The 6,000-nt window shown below is 38.7% G+C and overlaps 1 protein-coding gene across 1 annotated transcript in view; it reads left to right on the top strand.

Annotated features, from left to right (window-relative positions):
• Positions 1-6: 6 nt before the first annotated feature.
• Positions 7-6,000, top strand: part of LOC307192381 (uncharacterized protein) — a 60,548-nt gene continuing 54,554 nt past the window's right edge. Inside the window, exon 1 of the mRNA XM_079933211.1 lies at positions 7-633. The gene's annotated coding sequence lies outside the window, so the exon portion shown is untranslated. The remainder of the gene's footprint in view (positions 634-6,000) is intronic.

Below are 6,000 nucleotides of genomic sequence, written 5' to 3'. Positions count from 1 at the left end.
TTTCAGATGATGAGGCTGGGACTTGGAATGTGGAGTTAGCCCCAGAGAGGGATCTGTCTAAAGAAACGAAATCTCATGTGGAAGTACCTGAAAAATTGAATGGTAATATTATTCCAGTGCCTGAGTGTGGAGAGACCTGTGACCACGAAGGCAGATGGGAAAGGCAACGGGTAAGCTCTTCAGTGGAGAGACCCTATATCTGTGGTGAATGTGGGAAAAGCTTCACCCAGAATTCCATCCTCATCGAGCACCAGAGAACGCACACGGGCGAGAAGCCCTATGAGTGTGATGAATGTGGGCGGGCCTTCAGCCAGCGGTCAGGCCTCTTCCAGCACCAGAGGCTCCACACTGGGGAGAAGCGCTACCAGTGCAGCGTTTGTGGTAAAGCCTTCAGCCAGAACGCTGGGCTTTTCCATCACCTCAGGATCCACACGGGGGAGAAACCTTACCAGTGCAGTCAGTGCAGTAAGAGCTTTAGTCGACGTTCTGTCCTCATTAAGCATCAGAGAATTCACACTGGAGAAAGACCTTATGAATGTGAGGAATGTGGCAAGAACTTCAGTTACCACTGCAACCTTGTCCAGCATCGGAAAGTCCACCCTGTGGCTGAATCCAGCTAGCTCCTTGGAACAGGTAGGGCAAAATTTCATGATGTCAGACCACTAGGCATGGTAGCAAGGGTCCTGGTTCTTACTTTGTCTCTGAGAGAACAATAAGAGATTAATCCTCTAGTATAGGAAGCTCCAAGGAAGACCAGTGAAAACGTTCTTATTTTTATGCTGAGAGATGCATAATATCTTAAATATATCTGTCGGAATCTCTTTGGTCAGTGACATCCATACTTTGCAATACTGAATGTTGTGTTGACTTCATCAACATAATCTCACACACATCTGTCCCAAAAGTCTTCTACATGTACTTCAGGAAAACTTCATCCTAGTTTTTAAAAACTTAAAAAAAAAAGTCTTAAAAATTATATGCAGCCTGAATACAAAATGTCAAAGGTAGTTCACTGAGTATTTAAAAATTAATTTAAAAATAATTGCAGTAAAATCTGTAATGTAAACTATTAGATTAGTTTCCATTCACATAAGATAGGATAATTTGCTTTTAACCTACAAAAGGGGGCAGATGAATCCTCCCATAAATATACAGAAGGCTTCTCCCTGTAGAGGTTTAGTAATTCAGCCTTCAGTTTAGGAACCAAGGTATTGAAGCAACCATATATTATTAGTAGCTCAATGGCTAGTCATAACAAATATTGCTCATGATTTTAAATTTTGCAAAGACCAAGACACTTAGCTAAAAATCTGATATCTCACTTCAGGTATTTATTGTGAAAATATAGGCCTCATTGTATTTTTCCTGTGACTTATGAGCATTTTGGGGTTTTTCTTTATTTAAACTTTTGTTATAGAAAATTTCAAACATATACAAAAGTAGACAGAAAAGTATGATCAGTCTTGCCTGTTGATTGCTTTTTATAACCTCCATGCCTCTCAGCACTACCTATTGATTATTATCAAGGTCATACATAAAAAGATTTCTTTCCCTTAACACTGACTGAGTGTTAAAAAACTTTATACTAAGGCCAGGAGACCAAAAAAAATGAAAAATCTATGGTGATAACAGTCTGGATTGGAATACCAAATACACACACAGGTAACTTAAGAGTAATAGAAACGCTCTAAGGGACTTTAGAGATCACTTCTGCGTGCCCTTATTTGACAGATATGGAAACAGAAGCTATAGGAAGTGACTGTGTAAGATCATACAGCTAGTTAATGGAGCTGGAACTAAAACCCTCTCTCCTAATTCCTAGTGCAATGCTCTTTCTACTAAGCCACTGGAAGCACTGTGTTGCCATACAGAATTTAGAGCACTTATAAGGCACTGAGGTTTTGCTTTTTAGCTCAACAAACCCTCCCATCTATATGTTTCAATAAATGTACAGCCTATTTAATTTACAGTGGAGTTCCAGGAAAGATTCCTTCCACTTATCTCTCATTTGAGGCATTTTATTTTTTTTTGTAGTGAGTGATTATTTTTAACTTTAAATTTTAATTTACTTAGAAGGAGTTTTTTAAAAAAATTCTTTCTTGACCTGGTTCTAATATCGAAACAACACTGAAAAAAGGTCGCTATCTTTCCCTTATAGGTAGTCATTTACTAGTTTCTTATGTATCTTTCAGTGTTTCTTTATATAAGTACAAGAAAATATGAATATATAATCTTATTCCCTTGTTACACAGAACGATGGCATACTATTTATATTCTTCTACACCTTATTTTCATGAAACAATATAATCTTTAGAGATTTCTGCATTATAACAGAGGGCTTCCTTATTCTATTTACAAGTTGACAATATCTTATTTGTTGGTGCTCCATAGTTCAACATACTCCTACAGATGAAAAATCACTACTTCAAAATGTTATATATTGTTTCATTCTTCTCCCCAGTTTAGTCCAAGTCAAACACTTTCTATTTAAAAGCTAACAACATCCACATGAGCTAGGAAACAAGGTTTGGATGACTAGAATTACACATAATGCTTCTGTGGAGAATGGAGAAGTGATAGGTGGTATTTTTCAGTTTCATGTATTTTGTTCTGTTTTATATTCTTAGACCTAACATTTGAAACTATTTGTGTCACTACTTGTGACTAATTTTAGGTATTATCAACAATCTTAGAAGAAAAAAAGTCTTAAATGTCCTCAAGAGTATATTTTATTGTCTTGAGGTTTAAATTATATCCAAGAGAAATACATAGGGATTTTAGGATGAAGTTAAGGAAAATATAGTAGATATAAGTTTGAAATAAAATCAACTTCTCAAAAAAACTCAACTTCTCAAGTTAAATATATATTCCATATAGTGATATAGTACATATACTATTACAATCTGAGTTCATAAGTATTTTAAATGTTTCTCCAATATGCTGAAGCAGTATGTTTGGATAATTCAATTATATCAGCTCTTAAAAGGTTTAAAATATGAGCAGATTAGTATTTTAGAGGATGAATTTCTAATGGACTGAGTTTTTACACTTGCAGTTGAAGGTTGGATATTTGGTTTGTTCTGTGCCTGTTTTTTGTTTTGTTTACAGCTTCTCAAACATTCTCAATTTTCTCAACAACTGGTAAAATGCCAAGAAACAAAATACATTATATATGCTGTAGAGACAGATGTACTGCTTAGAATGCAATGATGGTTAACACAATTAAAATGACTGACAGTTCACCAAACTAACTTTCCTTGTTTTCTGATACTAATTGTACTAATTCTCTCATGCTAATTCTTTTATCTAGGATGCACATTCCTCATTATGTGAGAAATAATATTTGTCTCAACCTATAGACAGTGGCATGTAGACTTTGACTTCTTCTGTGATTATTCCAGTCTTCCTGGCCAGAAGTCCTTAGTTGTCTCCCTTTTGCATTTCTAAATTTCCCTCACTTCTCCTCTCTTTTCCGCCCTGGCTCCTTTTATTCAGCCTATGAAGTCTCTAGTATTGATCTCATTTCAGGTGTTCCCTGGACCAGTATCCATCCCTCCCTATCCCTTTGAAAAGTTCAGTCTGAGAGAGCAGATTTTGGTTTTATGGTTGAGCAAGGTGTAAAAAATATTGATTCAAATCCAATTAAATAGCCTTACTGGTTCTTGAAGGATAGTCCAGCACCCCTTTGAGCACTGTTAGGACAGTGGACACTGCATCAAAAAATGGCTAAGTATCTTGCAACCAAAACCTGCCTAGAGCTGTAGATAGAGCCCTGCAGATTCTCTTTCACTATAATTTTGAGTTGAAGGTCAGGATAACAGGAGAATCAAGTCTCTGTCCATATTTTGTATTTGGAAATGACTCCTATTTTCTATATCTGACAATACTTTTCTTTTAAAAAACATAGTTATAATTTATAGTAGAAGATTGTTTTATATTTTTCTAGTAAGACAAAAATTATCTTTGAGGAAATTTTAAAATAAAAATAGGTCAAAATTATTATAAAATATAAGTATTTTCTGTGGAAGAATTTTGAAATATAAAATATATATGAATATACATGTGTCATTGGTTAAATGTTGAATTAGTAATTGAGAGAAATGTAGATTCTTTGCAGAGGGAGGTGGAGGACAGAGGAAAGTGTTTTTGGCACAGGGAATAGGGTGAGGCAAGACCCCCATTTTAAGATATGCTCAAGAGCCAGGGGTTTTCCAGTTTGGGTCACGGAGTTCCTGCAAAGAAGTGCGGGAGTGGGAGATTGTAGGTGAGGGCCAGATTGAGAGAGCCTTGAACACTTTCCTAATGCATTGAGTCTTTGTTTGATAAGCAGTATAGAATCATCAAAAGTATTTTGTGTGTGTGATGGGAGCTTTTTACTATAGAATCAGAGAATATTGAGCTTTAAAAAGAAAATTTGGAGTTTCGCTCACTTCATACCTACATGAGAAAAGTGAAACCCAAGTGGTTAAGTACTTATAGTGATCTTTCTAGTTTTTAATCACATTGTTTTTTTAAAACAAAACTATGAACAAAGATCATCGTGAATTATATGTAGTTTCATGGACACTTAGACTTGGAGCCCTGAGACACATTTTAGGCATCTGCAAAAAACAAATGGGATGGAAAGAGAAAAAGGATGGACAAAATGTGAGAACATGAAAGGGAATTAGACAGAAAGCAAAATGAGACACCAAAACTCTGGCCAACAATGGTGACCAAAGAGAAGGAAAAATAAGATAGATGCAGAGACAGCATTACCAAGATAAGTGCTTCATCTTCACAGTACTTACTAGAAATTCCTCCATCTCAGTTGTTTCAAGTGTCTTAGGTACAGGAGTCTCAAGCAGTGAAAATAGTCTCACTGCCTTCGCTCCTCACTCATTTTAGTACTTTCCATAAAAAGGAGAACAGGGAGAAGAGCACAGTCTATAAATTACTCTGTGATGTTTTTAGGTCTCTCTGGACCCACATCCAGATTTCCATGCCAGCTACCTTAGCTTTATGATGAAGCCACTGTTTCTTGGTGTATACCTGCATTAGAATCACCTGGGCTGTTTGAAGTGCAGTTGCCTGGGCCCCACCCCAGACTGACTAAATCAGTGGTTAGGTTACTCAGAGGGACCCGATTATGCAAAGATTTAAAACAGTGGGGAGCAAGCCGACTTCTGCCCCTCTTGTTGGCGCTTTCCTTAGGTGGATGTTCATTATTGCTTCTGACGCTGGAAGTTAACTGACAGTTGGTACCTCAAGAGACTGCAGGAGAGGGACCCTGAAGGCTGGGACGTCAGAGGACCGGGTCCTAAGGGAACCTAGGGTTGCGAGAATCCGGTGAGAGTGGCCAGGTGTCCTCAGTGGAGTAGAAAGATATTAGCCCAGACTGAGTGGCTGCTGGACCCTAGAGGTTACAAGCCCTCGTCGATTTTCCTGCCTGAGCCATTAGGAGGAAGCCAAGCACGCGAAGGTGTGCCAGGTTGCCAGATCAACCACTGAGATAACAGGTCCTCCAAGTTTCCTAGAGAGGCGGCTGAGGAGCCAGCGGAGATGCGGTCAAGCGTTGTGACTTATTTCCAGTTCCTGGTGTGAGCTGTAGCCCAAATATCCCGTTTCCGTTGATGCTTCCCGACTCTGGTCAGGTATAGGTGGGTATCTGGCTCCTCCCCACGCAGGATGCTCTGTACCTCTGCAAAGACCTTGGGGTTGGAGTTTGGGGTGTTGCCCCCTTTCTCCAGGACTGGCTTGGGTTCTTCTCCCTTGCCTTACATAGATCCCTCAGGATCCGACTCCCTTTTCCATGTCGGTGCTTCCGGACGTTTCAGAGATGCAGAGAACTGAACACAAATGCTGTACAGAGCCTCGTCTGTGCAGACTACTTGCTTCTCGAAGGAGACATAGGTTCACCAGCGGGGAGCACCCTCCGGTGTCCATCGGCTGACGGATCCTTAAGGCTAAAAGATGGTTTCTTATACCTTACCTGAATTTATCTGAGTTTTTCAATTTTCA

This window comes from Stenella coeruleoalba, assembly GCF_951394435.1.
Source record: "Stenella coeruleoalba genome assembly, chromosome: 10".
Lineage (NCBI taxonomy): Eukaryota > Metazoa > Chordata > Mammalia > Artiodactyla > Delphinidae > Stenella > Stenella coeruleoalba.
Note: the sequence above shows the minus strand (reverse complement) of the source record. Positions and strands in the feature narration are given on the sequence as shown.